General features: G+C 46.4%; 2 long non-coding RNA genes across 2 annotated transcripts in view; both read right to left on the reverse strand.

Moving 5' to 3' along the window:
- Positions 1-16,017, reverse strand: part of LOC309519657 — a 105,791-nt gene that overhangs the window by 2,492 nt on the left and 87,282 nt on the right. The gene's annotated exons all lie outside the window — the stretch shown is intronic.
- LOC309519596 lies at positions 1,964-10,650 on the reverse strand. Its single transcript, XR_014213850.1, has 2 exons — positions 10,115-10,650; positions 1,964-2,426 (listed from the first exon to the last, which is right to left on the reverse strand). It is a non-coding gene; the product is annotated as an uncharacterized lncRNA (long non-coding RNA).

Below are 16,017 nucleotides of genomic sequence, written 5' to 3' on the forward strand. Positions count from 1 at the left end.
TGCAACTTCCTGCAGCGATGCAGTCCGTGGGCCACTCTGTAAAGGAATCCACCAGACCGTGGATTCTGAAGTAAACTCAGGATGCAATCCAGGGGCTTGATCTGACCAGATTGCAACAAATGAGCCCACTTTGGAATCTGAGTTCAACGGATTCCCCAACCCTGATCCCCAGGGCTGTGGAACTGGCATGACCCCAGATATTGCTGGATCACAGCTCACATCACCTCTGTCAACTGGTCATTGGGAGATGGAGCCTGACAACATCTGGAAGGCATTTAGCTGAAAGCCGCAAGATGCTATCTGAAACAGGAAACCATTGTTTAGAACCAGAGTCCCTCATCCTCAAGACAATGATCTGTCTGTGTGCTCAGCAAGTGAGACTGTGACTGAGAACCAGCTTGAGTTATCTCTCTCATTGCCCCCTTCCACTTGCTTGCCTTCTGAACATGTGTGGTCATAGATTCATGTTTTTGTCATGTGCAAATGGACACATGAACAGGGGGTGGGGTGGGTAGAGAGCATTTTCTGGTGCTCCCATCCAGCGGTCATTTGTGAATAATGTTTGATCCAGAGCTATGCTGGAGCAGATCTGTCTAGTCTGGTATGCAGCTTCCAAACAGTGTCCATTGAGATGCTTCTGAGAATAACACATGAGCAAAACACTTTGGCTGACCTGCTCCACCATTCCCCTAGGTATCTGGTACTCTGTGATAGACGGCCTCTGGGTGTTCCATTTACAGTGGTACCTTGGGTTAAGTACTTAATTCGTTCTAGAGGTTTGTTCTTAACCGCCAAAGCACGATTTCTGTTCTCATCCTGAAGCAAAGTTCTTAACCCGAGGTACTATTTCTGGGTTAGCGGAGTCTGTAACCTGAAGCGTATGTAACCTGAAGCGTTTGTAACCCAAGGTACCACTGTATTTATATTGGTTAATACTAATCGAAAGGCACACCTTCCATGAATATTTCTAATTTTTTAAGCTAACCTATTTTTATAAAAAACAAAACAAAACCAAAAAACCAAAGAACACTGATCTTGGTAAAAGAAAGGTAAAGTTGTGATTGTCATAAGAAACAGCAAATAATTTGTTTGTTTACAGCACACTAACAAACTGAAATCCTTAGCGCGGACAATTATGTCAAATTTCGTTTTTTCTCAGTTTCTAATTTTTTGTCTTAAATTCCATTCTCCACATTTCTGCAGCAATTTGCAGTTAAAAAACAACAACAAAAAACAACAACCAGGTTTGAGCCACCCTGCTAAATATTTATCCTGCTGTTTTACCGCAGCTTCAATTTAATTTTGATTTCCTACTGATGGTGGATTTGCTGCCCGGTCAAGTACAAGGAGTTACTATTAGTATACTAAGCTCTTAACAACTTGGGACCAGCTTGCTTGCAGGATCGCCTTGCCCCACACGTGACCATTTGGCCACTTTGATTGGTGGAAGCCACATGATGCCTGTTCCACATTTGTAAGAACCAGATAATTTAGTGTGGCAGCACCTACACTCTAGAACTCCCTGCTGACTGAGAATATTTTATTCTCTTGCTAACTATGCTGTTTTAAATGCACATTTTATACTTGACATCCTTAGGTAATGTTTTCTTTTGAATTTTGTTTGTTAGCTTTGCTATGTTAAATTTGCTTTCTGTAGTTGACCTCCTTTGCAACATTTTACCTTTAAGACAATATTTTAGTTTCCTGTTAATTATGTTGCCTTTGATGTTTTAATGTGTTGTAAACTGCTTTGAGATTTTTTTCTTTAAAAAATATAATATGGTATTAACAAGAAATGAGTAATAATATTGATGCGCTCGCTGCGTTGATGCAGCTATGGCCTGGATCGTTTGATGTGAAACCAAAGCACACTGACGGCCGTCACCACCTAAATAAACCGAACAAACCAACTTTCCTCCAGTTCTCTAGTTGCTAGGGAAGGAAAGGATAACACGCAGCAAGATTCATCTATTCATTCGTTTGTTTTATTGGGTTACATGTCACCATGCTCTCGAAGCATGCAAAGCATGATTGAGTAGGGTGGGTTTTCCCCCCCTCAAAAAGAAAGCAAAGCAATTAATCAGAGATAGTACAAAAGAGCCCTCCCCCTTCAGAAAAACTGCGGCTTTGTAGCATTGTCTCTTTGAACTGACAATTTTGCTGGTGGATCGTGACTACTTGGATCGGGAAGCCCTTGTAAGAACACGCTGCATCCACTCCCAAGGGCCATCACAGGAGCACTCTCTGAGAGGAAGCGTGAAGGACATCTCCTCTTAGTGTTTATTTTTTGAACCGACAGCAACAATCACTATAATAATCACGAACATAATTGCTCCAATGACAATCCCAATGATATTCAGGATGCGGGCCGTGCGGGAAGAGCTTGCGGCTTGATTGATGTTTCCTTCATTGCTGGCATTTCTTGCCTGGGGAAGGAGAGAGAAATCAGGGCTCAGAGTGGCTTAAGCTAGAACACCTTCCAGCTCCACAGCTTCCATCAACCCAGGGGGAGAGTAAGCCCAACTGGTCTGATGTCATGCATTTGGAGATCAGCACCTGCCATAGGAGCCACCTTCAGCCCCCACAATAAAATATTTGAGGGAGCTGGGCCCCCACAAAGTCGATGGGCATTCAAATGCTATGTGTGCACTGCATCATGTGATTGATTATGCAGGATGGGGCTCACCTGCGCCCCCACAATATTTTATTCAAGTTGGCCAGCCCCTTGCAAAGTGTTATAAGAATTTTAAGGTCTTAAAGGTAAAGGTAAAGGGACCTCTGACCATTAGGTCCAGTCGTGACCGACTCTGGGGTTGCGGCGCTCATCTCGCTTTATTGGCTGAGGGAGCCGGCGTACAGCTTCCAGGTCATGTGGCCAGCATGACTAAGCCACTTCTGGCGAACCAGAGCAGCGCACGGAAACACCGTTTACCTTCCCGCCGGAGTGGTACCTATTTATCTACTTGCACTTTGACATGCTTTCGAACTGCTAGGTTGGCAGGAGCAGGGACCGAGCAACGGGAGCTCACCCCATCGTGGGGATTCGAACCGCCGACCTTCTGGTTGGCAAGTCCTAGGCTCTGTGGTTTAACCCACAGTGCCACCCACGTCCCTTTAAGGTCTTAGATATATAATAAATGTTCATAAATGTAGCGAGCAAACAGGTACATAAATAAATATATAAACCACATGTCTGAAGCAGCACAGGAAGACAGTCCTGAAACCAAGCTGACCAAATATTTCTCTGCACGGAGGGAGGAGGTGAAAAAAACCTTCCTTCAGGCTTACTAGCTGCTTTGCTTCTCAGTATTCTCTGGCTGGCCTCTGTTATTTCCTCCTACCAATAGGGAACCCACGTAAGGACTCTATACAAACTCTTGGATACCCCATAAGGGGAAAAGGGCAGATTTTGTTTACAACAAAAGCTACCTCTATCCCCTGGCACAGCGCCTGCTTCTCTGTGACATGAAAAAAAACCCACACACCATGAACACCCTGCTTAGAGGAGCTTCAGGGAGCGTCCCCTAAGAAGAATTTACTAACCAGCGGCAGAGTTTGGGCTATCAGATTTCAGTGGTACCCTGTGCCAGGAGCGGAGGAAAAGGGGTGTGGTGGGGGCAGACCGCCCTAGGTGTCTTCGCTGAGGGAGGTGACATTTAGTGCAGCGTGAGCATGCGGCGTGCTGAATGTCCTCCATTGGCGGCTCACTCCACCCCCAGCTGCAGGGCACGCACACTGCTCCGTGCACCCGAGCAGCTATTCCGCACCTGGGAGGGCACCCTCTGCACCCCCCCCACTTGGGAGCCATGTGCAATGCAAAAATTCAGGCCCCCCTACCTCCTGAGGGCCTCGTCCCTGCCTCTCTCCACCTGGCCCAGGGCAGGGCCTGACAGGCTTCATAAGGACTGCTGCCGGTGCTGCTGCCCAGCAAGGACTGGGGTGTTTAGGGGGAAGGTTTTGTTTTGTTATTGATATTAATTTTTTTGTATCTTTATTTTCATGTGGAAATTGTTCGGTAATTGTTAGGTAGTTTTTGATGTGTTTTATTTATTTTTATGACTACTATGCTATGTTTGTAACTATGTAAATCTTTTCATATTGTAAGCCGCCTTGAGCGTTGTTTTAACTGTGGAAAGGCGAAATACAAATAAAATGATGATGATGATGATTCTTGCCACCAGTCATGCTCCCCTAAATCCATCTCTGTAATAACATCTGGTTATCAGCTCTAGGAAGCAGAGGTGCCAGCTAGTTAGGGCGATTCGGGGGGGCTATTATTATTATTATTATTATTTACACCCCGCCCATCTGGCTGGGTTTCCCCAGCCACTCTGGGCAGCTCCCAACAGAATATTAATAATAATGATAATAAAATGATAAAACATCAAACATTAAAAACTTCCCTGAACAGGGATGCCTTCAGATGTCTTCTAAAAGTCAAAGAGTTGTTTATTTCCTTGACATCTGATGGAAGGGCGTTACATAGGGTGGGTGCCACTACCGAGAAGGCCCTCTGCAATGTCGTACGCATGATGTCAGGACATCGGGAGGAGCTGGGGGTGGAGGCAAACATGGTGGCCACGCAGCTTCAACGGCCAGCAGCTCCTCCTTTTCCTTCTGTTGGCACTGCCACTAGCGAGAGGCTGCTTTGACACCTCCCCCTCCACAGCAGCAGGAGGAGGGGAAGGAAGTGGCTACTGGAGCCACGCTACAGTTGTCTCCATGTTTTGCCTCCGTGCCTTCTGGCCTGGGCCTTACCACAAAATTATAGCTGGGGGGTCAAAAGGGCTGGCACCCCTGCTAGGAAGTATCCCAGCTAAGCAAAGAGGCTTATTTTTATTTGGTGTATTGTGGGAGTCTGCACTTCTCACCTTAACTCTAGCTCACCCAACAGCGCAGAAGTGCAGCGTAAAGAAAGGCATACTTCTAAGGAACAAGTTAGGTCTGGGATTTCCAGACATATCTGGGATTGTCCGTTGGAAATAGCATCCGGGGAGAATTTCTGAAAATCAGTAAAAAAAATGTCCAGGAAAACCCAGGGCTATGGTGGCCCACGTCAGAAGTTCCCATGTCCAGATTTTCCATTTTTTTAAATAGGGTAACACTAAGGACAGGTGAATGGGACGCAGGTGGTGCTGTGGGTTAAACCACAGAGCCTAGGGCTTGCTGATCAGAAGGTCGGCGGTTCAAATCCTCGCGATGGGGTGAGCGCCGCAACCCTAGAGTCATCTGCGACTGGACCTAACGGTCAGGGGTCCCTGTACCTTAAGAACAGGTGAGCCCCCAAAATGTATCAAAACCACTCCTTTTGCAATGGCAACTTAGGAAGGAAATGCCTTGCTCCTACACAACAGGCTGCCCCAGACTGACAGCCCCGCAGAACTCTGACCAGTAGGGTAGCCAGACCTCCACAGCAAGGAGGTGTCAGCAAAAATGATGACGAAGACATGGGAAGAGCTGGTGACCATGGCAACAGCAAGGCCAGCTGAAAGCACAAGGAGGGCCACTCGAGCTGACACAATGACATTGAAAATCATAGTTCGCTACCACAAACTAGAGAAGTTGATCCAATCCTTCAGGGCTCTTACTGGGCTCTTATGGTGGCACCATGCAGTTGTTCTGGGAAGCAGGCCCTGTCCCAGATCCTAGGTGTGGGGGAGATTGGGCAACACCCATCTCTTGCTGGTTGAGGGCAGGAGCTGTTTGTTTGCTGCCCATCCATGGCAATGGTGCGTGCTGAATGCACCTAGCTCCCTGCCCTGTGTGGGTGAAGCAGCAGCAGCAAGAAGGGGTTCTAGCAACAAGGTAAAAAGCAAGGGGGGATTAATAATAGATAAACTAATAGGACATGAATTTGCTGAACAAATTTTAAAAAGGGATACAAAAATGGGAGATGTGAGGAAGTCAGGAAAATAAGTTAATTAAAGAAGAGAAATTAAGAAAGAGGGAAATTTTGCTTTCTTTTATGTGTGTTTTTTCTTTTTCTTTCTTGTTGTGTTTAATGTTTGTATTTTTTGTATTTTGTACTTTTGTATTTTTGTGTTTTATACCTTTTTTGCTTTTGTATTTTTCTAAACTTTTTCATTGATAAAACCTAATAAAATATTATAAAAAAAAGAAGCAGCAGCAGCAAGTCCTGTAAAAGCCCTGGGAACCTAGCACTTGCCCCAATATGCCAAATGGTGGCACAGGACACACTGGCAAGAAGCTATAAAGGGGAAGCACAGATCCCCCACAGAACACCAGAAGGAGCCAAGTGACCATTGACCCACACAGCACAGTGCAGATATCAAGACACAGGACACCAACTTGGGGTGGGGCCGTAGCTTGGTGGCAGAAGGCCTACTTTGCACGCAGAAAGTCTCATGCTTGATCCTTGGCATCTCCAGTTGAAAGGATGGAAGGCAGCATGTGATGAGGAAGAGAGCAATAAGGATGGCATGGGGGAGGACAACGTAAATCCCCTCTTTGTCAGACATCTATTGCGAGTGCAAAACACTGATTTGAGCATTTCCTTCTGGTCGGTACAAAAGCTATTAGAGGAAACATGCAAAACTGCAGTATTTTAAACACAAAAATCTTTGTATTTATGTATTGCCTTTAAGGAAGCCTGAGGAGGAAAGGAAACCCGTATCAGTAAATACAGCTAATTAGCAGTGATACTGATGTGGACTGGAATAGCTCTGTTTTCATCTGTTGAATGTGGGAGGGTATGCAATGTTTGGCTGCTGATCCACTGATTTACTTTATCTGTCCTGATTTGATTGTATGGATCTAGCAATGTTCCTTACGGCTTTAAGTTGTTGATTGTCCTCCGCCCTGGGATCATTTGCAGCGAAGGGAGTATTTGGCAGAGCTCCTCAGCCAAGCATGTGGGGGCTGTCAGATCTGCCTTGGGACAACACAGTCCGCGTGGGAGAAAAACTTTGCCTAAATTTTTGGAAGAGCACATCTCTCTCCCTTTCCGATGCTCTCCCTCGTGAATCCACTTTGTTTAAAAGAACCATATGCTGTTAAGCCATTTTGGAGCTGTGTGAAAAGCTTTTGTATTTACTGTATTATTCTTATTAGTAAGCTGGTGTACGGGACGTGGGTGGCGCTGTGGGTTAAACCACAGAGCCTAGGACTTGTTGATCAGAAGGTTGGCGATTCAAATCCCCGCAATGGGGTGAGCTCCCATTGCTCAGTCCCTGCTCCTGCCAACCTAGCAGTTCAAAAGCACGTCAAAGTGGAAGTAGATAAATAGGTACCACTCCAGCGGGAAGGTAAACGGCGTTTCCGTGCGCTGTTCTGGTTCGCCAGAAGCAGCTTAGTCATGCTGGCCACATGACTGGAAGCTGTACGCCGGCTCCCTCGGCCAGTAAAGCGAGATGAGCACCGCAACCCCAGAGTCGGTCACGACTGGACCTAATGGTCAGGGGTCCCTTTACCTTTACCTTTAAGCTGGTGTACATGATTTGCCCACTCCTCAATTAATCCCCACAGCAACCCTTTGAGGTAGGTTAGGCTGAGAGTGAGTGACTTGCTCGAGGTCACCCAGGGAGCTTCATGGCAGAGTGGGGATTCGAACCCAGGTCTCCCAGTCCTAGTCTGACACTCCTTAACGGCTACACCACACTGGCTCTCTATTTATGACCACATTTGATCGTTGTTAATAGAAAGCAGAAGCGGAACTTGCAAAGCTGCCTTGCATACAGTGGCGTAGCGTGGGGGTGCAGGGGGGGCCGGCCGCACCGGGCGCAACATCTGGGGGTTAGGGTTAGGGAGCGCAAATCCATGGGTTAGGGGGCGCAAATCCATGGGTTAGGGGGCGCAAATCCATGGGTTAGGGGGCGCAAATTACTTGCCTTGCCCCGGGTGCTGACAACCCACGCTACGCCACTGCTTGCATAGAGTCGATGGAGCCATCTAACTCAGTATCACCAACTATACAGCAGTCTTCATCAGCCTGGTGCCCTCCAGACTCTCTTGGTTGCTGGATTGATGGAGTTGTAGTCCAAAATACCAGGAGGGCACCAAGGCAGGTTGAGACTGACTAGCTAACAGTGCTCCATGGTTTCAACAGGAATCTTCCCCAGCCCTTCCCAGAGATGCTCCTGGGATCCATGGCAAGCACTGCCATTGCTCTACCAGTGAGTTGCAGCCCTTCCCAACAGTACCTGACAGATCACAGGCTGCCTGCAGCCTTAGGGATAAGCTAGTCCTAGGGATATGCAGAGGTTCTCTTTTCTAAGCCACCAGGACTGCGAAAAGTGAGCATCTGTTAAGCTGGAGTGATTTCCCACCCCCTCCCACCCTTCCTAATGAAATAGTTAGCATCTGTATTGAATTTGAAACTGTTCCTGATGGGTGCAGTTGTTTCAACGGTTTTTATGCACGCAATTGTTTTGTGCATCTTTTAATTGTATTGTGAAATCGCTTCCAGCCCTCCAGTCTCCTAAAAGTTGCAAAATGGATTCCCAAGTGGCAGTTTGTAAACTCTTTCTCCTGGTTCCAATTTTCTCATTTGCAGCAGACACACAAGACAGCTCCATAAGCCAAGAACAGTGTGTGTGTGTGTGTGTGTGTGTGTGTGTTGGGCATGCGGGCAGGGAGAGTACTTTTGTTTTTCAAACCCTGCCAGAGTCAATCTTTTCTCCAGATGCTCTCATGGCCCATGCATCTGTGGGGTTTAAGAAACACCCTGCACCCTACCCCTGGCCAGTGGCTTAGGGCAAAGCATTAAACATTTACAATTTGATTAGAGATCGATCCATCTTTTTCCAAACTGCAAAGCTGTGTCTTAGAATCATAGAATGCTGGAACTGTCGTGTTGGAAGGGAACCTGGAAGTCATCTAGTCTGACCCCCTGCAACTCAGGAATCTCAACTAAAGCACCCATGGCAGCTGGTGACCCAACCTCTGCTTAAAAACGTCCAAGGAAGGAGAGTTCACCACCTCTCATGGGAGTCTGTTCCACTGCCAAACAGCTCTTGCCATCAGAAAGTTATTCCTGATGTTTAGTTGGAATCTCCCTTCTTGTAATGTGAAGCCACGAGTTCGAGTCCTACCCTCCAGAGCAGGAGAAAACAAGCTTGTTCCCTCTTCCATGTGACAGCCCTTGAGATACCTGAAGATGACTATCATATCTCTTCTTGGTCTCAGGGGGAGTGTTACCTCAACCAGCACAGGCTGAATCCCTCTTCCCTGTTCTGCCTTCTGACTGACCAAGAGCAGCTCTGTCTTGTATGGATTAAGTTATCATTTGCTCACTCACATCTAGTCCATCACTGATGACAAACACCAGTTTAGAACCAAGGCAGCTTCTGTGGATTCAGGTGGGGAGGAGAAACAGAGCTGGGTGTCATCAGCATATTGATGACACCCAACCCTGAAGCTCTGGACAACCTCTCCCAGTAGTTTCATGCAGTTGATAAATAGCATAGGGAACAGAACAGAACCCTGAGAGATCCCACAGCCAATGTCCATGGTGTCAAACAGGAGCCCCCCCGCCTTTCTGGGTTCATTCCTCCAGGAAGGAACAGAACCACTGTAGCAGAATGCCTCCAAGTCCCATCCCACCAGCGTGGTCCAGAAGGATACCATGGTTGATGGTACTGAAAGCTGCTAATAGAAATGTGTGTTGTTCCCAACAGCCAAGATTGGCATCTTCCATCCCTGCACCAAACTTTTGCAGAGAATTAAAAAGTGGGGGGGGGGGGAGGACAGATAAAATCTACTAGCAATTCCAAAAATCACGAATGTCTTTAATTTGCAAAGCAATCTACTATGCTGCTTGCGTCTTTGACAAATATTTTCATGCCTACCAACACCAAAAGCCCTCCACAACATCCAGACACAAACCACCCCACACTCAAAAACACAAAGCCCTTTTACAAATCCATTCTCCAGGGCAGTTAGAAATCTGTGATCAAAAGTTTCATGTTGAGGAAATTGTTGGAATTTTTAGTGGAGGAAGACACTGTGCATAAAGTACGCACAAGCGTACTAAACATTCACACATGTGCACATATAAATGCAAACATCCCTCCTCTGCCCAATGGATGTTATAAAGAGCTGAATGTTCAGCATTCTCTTCTGCAGAGTGAGTCAAAGAACCCCAAAGTAGACTTACCTGGAGAGAGAAGACGAGAGCTGCGATTCCAAGCGGCAGACAGCAACACAGCAGGTTGAAGATAGAAAGGGCAAGGTACGAATTAACATTTCTCTGGGATGCTTCCATCTTCAGAGGTGATCTTGTCTTGAAGAGTTGTCTCTGCTGCTGGGCTTTGACCAAAAAGACTGACGCCAGCAAAAGCTTGACTTCAGTCTTACCCGCGCTGGGGGAGTAGCCACTGGGAATGAACACCCGTCTGATGCTCCCAAGCTCAGAGACCAGTGCAGGACTTAGAAACAGCTCTTTAAAAAGCAAGGAAATCAAAATTACACAATGAACGCAGTTATATCTGGGGAGGAAGAGAGCAGGGAGGGGTGACTGGGAGGGTACTGGCAGTAAGCTGAGGCCAACCCATGGGCTGGGAAAGCAGAACCCTTCTGAACTGGCATCCCAGAGAGTTTTGCTTGGTTTAATTTACATCAGGTTCCCCCAAAATCCTGGGGAATTTATCCTTCTGAGTATTTGGTTGACAATTCCTCCAACCTGGGGAATTGTGGTTACAGATAGGTAGCCGTGTTGGTCTGCCATAGTCAAAATAAAAAAATTCCTTCCAGTAGCACCTTAAAGACCAACTAAGTTAGTTCTTGGTATGAGCTTTCGTGTGCATGCACACTTCTTCAGATACACTGAAACACTGAATACACTGTTTCAGTGTATCTGAAGAAGTGTGCATGCACACGAAAGCTCATACCAAGAACTAACTTAGTTGGTCTTTAAGGTGCTACTGGAAGGAATTTTTTTATTTTGACTGGGGAATTGTGGTTATCCTACCAGCCAGCCCTCAGGTCTGTGGCTGCCGTTGCTGAATGCCTGGTCAGCTCCGAATAAGACCTCCAAAATCCATGATCTCACCCCCATCTGTGCCCACCTGGGTACTCAGGGCAGACTGGAGGATCAGGGATGGGGAGTTGCTGTAGTCTACAGAGATTCCGTCTCTCTCTCCAGGTTCTCTTTCCAGTTGTGGGGGGAATCTAGAGTATGTATTCCTGACACTGGGCAATCAGAACAGATGAGAGATTCCTCTGGTTTACTGTCCACCTCACTGCCCAGCAGTCTCCCTGCCTGAACTGACAGAGCTGGTCTCAGAGGCAGTGTTAAGGACTCCCAAGCTGCTGGTTTGGGGGACTTCAGCATGCATACCGAGGCGACTGTCTCTGGGGTGGCTCAGGACTTCATGGCTGCCATGACAACCATGCGGCTGTCCCAACGTGTCATTGGCCCAACTTATGTGGCAGGCCACACTCTGGACCTTGTTTTCTCAACTGGGCAGGAAGAGGGTGGTTTGGGTGGCATGTATATCTTTGGTATGGGAAAACCAAAGTACATAAGGGATTCTGAACCATGTTGTAAGAAAATCAATTTATGCTATATGGGAAAAATCTAAAAATCTTTAGAAGGTAGAACTCCATGGTGGTTATCATCATTGGAAGCAATATCAGTTTAAAAAAAAAAAGGAAGGTGAATGGGCAACTTACAAAGAGCTATTAACCGAAGTAGGAAACCAATTGAAGGTGAAAAAAATTGATGATATAAGACATTTATTAACAGATTAGTTACAATACCACCTACTAAATGGTTTAGGTTGGTCAAAGGAGTGGGTTTCAGTAAAGAACTGTCAAGGTTTGAAAAGGATTTGTGGGGAAATAATGAGAAACTATTGTTTTAAAAAATGTACAAACTGTTGTTGGAATGGGAAAGCTGTTCCACCCTCTGGTGGGGCGGTGTTGCGGTCAGGCCATGTGGCCTCCACACACAGCGGGGGCAGGCAAAACTCCACGTCATGGCCCCCAGCCGGCCAATCCGGTCGACCAGGGGGCATGGATTATCCATTTTAAACAGCTGCGCGGCCAAGGGGATCTCCCTTCTTCTACCGGCTTCCGCAGATCTACTAGGCTTCAACAGATCTACCGACCATCTGTTTTGTTTTGCTTCACTTGGGGTCTACTGACTGTGAGAGCAGTTGCTTGTCTCATTTGGCTTTCATTGTGATCTTCTTCGGGGTCCTTTACCCACAATCTGTGTACACAACAGTTGGACTGTACACTTGTCCAGTTATTCACACGTAAGGTTCAATGAGTGTACAGTCTGGTACATAATACAGCCATACCTTGGGTTACAGATGCTTCATGTTGCGTGTTTTCGGGTTACGGACACGCCAAAACCCCGAAGTACCGGAATGGGTTACTTCCGGGTTTCGGTGCTTGCGCATGCGCAGAAGCACTAAATTGTGCTTTGCGCATGCGCAGAAGCACCGAATCGCAACCCGTGCGTGTGCAGATGCGGTGCTGCGGGCGCTGTGGGTTGCAAACATGCCTCCCACACGGACCACGTTCACAACCCGAGTGTCCACAATAGTTGAGCTATGCAAAGCAACAAGTGCACACTCAAAGAAACAGTTGCACATGTGCAGAGACAGCTTGTACCAATCTTCAGTGCAATGTGTGAACAAGCACTGTGGAGTAGGACTTGCTGTGGGAGAGAGTCTTGTTCGAAGAGCTGGCACTGGGATGTGGATGAAAGCCTCCCACAGGCTAGCTGCGACCCACATTTGTTCCACTCTTGCCCTTCTAGTGCGTGGTTGCATTCCTGATTTGGGGGACCTGTAATGTACATCTGATCTTCAGTGTCAGCATTATGACTTCCAGTGTCTTTAAGAGGCCCGTCTTCCGGTCACAACCAAACACTGCTGTGGTCTTTTACACGGCCGCATCACAGCTGCTCATGCAAGATAGTGCTGCTCCTTTTCTCTGGAACAGGAAAGATTCTTTTACCCCATTGGTAAGCGACCCACTTGGCCTCTGAGACTGCCAAGTGGGTTGCTTACCAATGGGGCTTGGAAATCCGCTTTTCATCACAAGAACCCTTTTCTATTTTTATTTCCAACGTGTGGGGCTTTCCTTCCTATGTTGTTGTTGTTTAGTCGTTTAGTCGTGTCCGACTCTTCGTGACCCCATGGACCAGAGCACGCCAGGCACTCCTGTCTTCCACTGCCTCCCGCAGTTTAGTCAAACTCATGCTAGTAGCTTCGAGAACACTGTCCAACCATCTCATCCTCTGTCGTCCCCTTCTCCTTGTGCCCTCCATCTTTTCCAACATCAGGGTCTTTTCCAGGGAGTCTTCTCTTCCCATGAGGTGGCCAAAGTATTGGAGCCTCAGCTTCAGGATCTGTCCTTCCAGTGAGCACTCAGGGCTGATTTCCTTAAGAATGGATAGGTTTGATCTTCTTGCAGTCCATGGGACTTCCTTCCTATACTCCTGTCTAATTCTCTAGACTGCATTGTCTCCCTTCACCTTCCCACACGGCATACAGTGGTATCTTGGGTTAAGAACTTAATTCGTTCTGGAGGTCTGTTCTTAACCTGAAACTGTTCTTAACCTGAAGCACCACTTTAGCTAATGGGGCCTCCTGCTGCCGCTGCACCGCCACTGCACAATTTCTGTTCTCAGTCTCAGTCAGTTTTATTGCACATAGCCAAAGGCTGCCGCAATGTACACAGAATTATTTGACAATTAAAAAAATATATACTGAATTGGTAAAAAAAGACTTAAAACATTTATATTATTAAAACATTACATACCCTAAACAAAGCTATAAAAGTACCCCAATGTACAAATAAAAACATTAAACGATAAAATTCATAAGCTAAAATCATCACATGGTCACTAATGTTAAAAACAATATCAATTAATACAGTGTGCAATTTATACTCAGAGTTTGGTGACAAAGATAGAGCATGGCCTGAGGTAGATAGATGGGATCAAATAATTTCATCTCCTTTACAGTTGATGGCTACCTTGGCTATATAATTTGCTCTAATTTTCCTAGCAGCAGTTGCACAATTTCTGTTCTCATCCTGAAGCAAAGTTCTTAACCCGAGGTAATATTTCTGGGTTAGCGGAGTCTGTAACCTGAAGAGTATGTAACCCGAGGTACCACTGTATTTCCTTAGTCGCTCCTCACTGGGGGTTACCCCCAGAATTAAGCACATTCTTCTCTGGCTGATCAGACCCAAACCAGTCTTCTTCCTAGCTTTCCTGTTGTGTTCTTCTTCCAACATTCCCTTCTACTCACAAGTTTCCTAGGGCCTATCTCCCAACACTCCTGCATCTTGCCTTTTAGGTAGAGACTTGGCTTTTTATTGCTTGACAGCTGCTGCCGTCCAGCTTCCTCTGCCCTGGCTCACTAGTGATTTAATTTGTTTTCTGCTGGGAGAGGAATGTCAGGGGAGGCAGATGGAGCCACCTGTTTTCCTTCTGTCTCCTTGGGCCTTTTCGAAAGATGATTTATTGCTTGTTCTCCGTCACCACCAGCTGGCAATGAAACGCAATTGCAGCACCAGCCTCTCAAGTGTGTACAGGTGCTGAAGTTTCTTGGGGATAGTGTGTCTTTAATTAAAAGCTTCTTCTTTCCAGGTTCTGCTCCTTTTACTGCCTCCTAGCAGCTTGGCTAAGGCCAGGCACACCTTCGATGCCCTCAGGGCTCTCTGCTTCTACCTAGACAGAACAGTGGTATTCAGGAAATCAGAAGCTCTGCTTGTTTTGTTTGGGGGTGTCGCACTGGGATGGAAAGTATCCACCTCTGCTGTTTCCAAGTGGCTTAAGGAGACTATTGCCTAGGCCAGACATGGCCAAACTTGGCCCTCCAGATGTTTTGGGCAAACAGCCCTGTGAACCGCAGATGAACAGTGGTATAGAAACATTATTATTATTATTATTATTATTATTATTATTATTATTATTATTAAATTTCCCTTTGGATTTTCTTTTCTTTTTCTTAAAAACACAAACTCAAATCTAAAACATTAATTGAATCCTGAAACCCAGCACACCAGGGAGATTATCATTCTCTTATTGTTACCCACATTTTACTATCATTACCTGCAGTGTTTTTCTTCTAAGAAAAAAGGTGCCGGTACAAGACAAGCTCTGTTTATCACCAAAGGAAACCCCTCTGATTGGGTACCTTACACAAGCATGAAGGAGCTGCAGGAATTTATTTTGGGGGGTAGTGATGGTGTCTAGAAGAAAACACTCCAAATAATAAGGATTTATGAAATTATGCATTGCATGAGCAAAGTGGAGAGAATGCTGAAAGTGGGTGTAATAAAGCAACCAAACACAAACCTTTGTAATCCTAGGCTACCCTGTTCCAGGAATAAGCAATTCCAGTTGCTGGCTTTCTCTGAAAGCTGAGGCTGGAAATAGACAAGAGGCAACCAAGGTTATCCTGTCTACAGGGTGCCCCCTTGACCAGGATGCTCCCTTGGAAAGAAGCAGGGACAGAAGTGAAGTGTCAGTGATCGGGATGGGACTATGACTAGCATCTTTACGAAGAGAGAAGGTAGGCACTGGTGGAGGGCCCAGCTAGATGTGATGCTAAATGTGTGCTTGCATGTGATAGTGGTTGGTCTGCAAACACACACACACTCTCTCTCACACACACACACTTGCCAGTGCAGATACAGTGGTAGCTTGGGTTATAGACGCTTCAGGTTACAGACTCTGCTAACCCAGAAATAGTACCTCGAGTTAAGAACTTTGCTTCAGGATGAGAACAGCAGCAGGAGGCCCCATTAGCTAAAGTGGTATCTCAGGTTAAGAACGGTTTCCGGTTAAGAACAGACCTCCAGAACGAATTACAGTGGTGCCTCGCAAGACGAAAATAATTCGTTCCACGAGTCTTTTCGTCTTGCGATGTTTTTCGTCTTGCGAAGCACGGTCCGTCGCAACTGCGCCTCTTCAAGCGGCTTTTAAAAAAAAGAGCAAGACGTTTTCGTCTTGGGAAGCAAGCCCATAGGGAAATTCGTCTAGCGAAGGAACGCAAAACCGAAAAACCCTTTCGTCTAGCGAGTTTTTCGTCT

Source organism: Podarcis vaucheri, assembly GCF_965113315.1.
Source record: "Podarcis vaucheri genome assembly, chromosome: 15".
NCBI lineage: Eukaryota > Metazoa > Chordata > Lepidosauria > Squamata > Lacertidae > Podarcis > Podarcis vaucheri.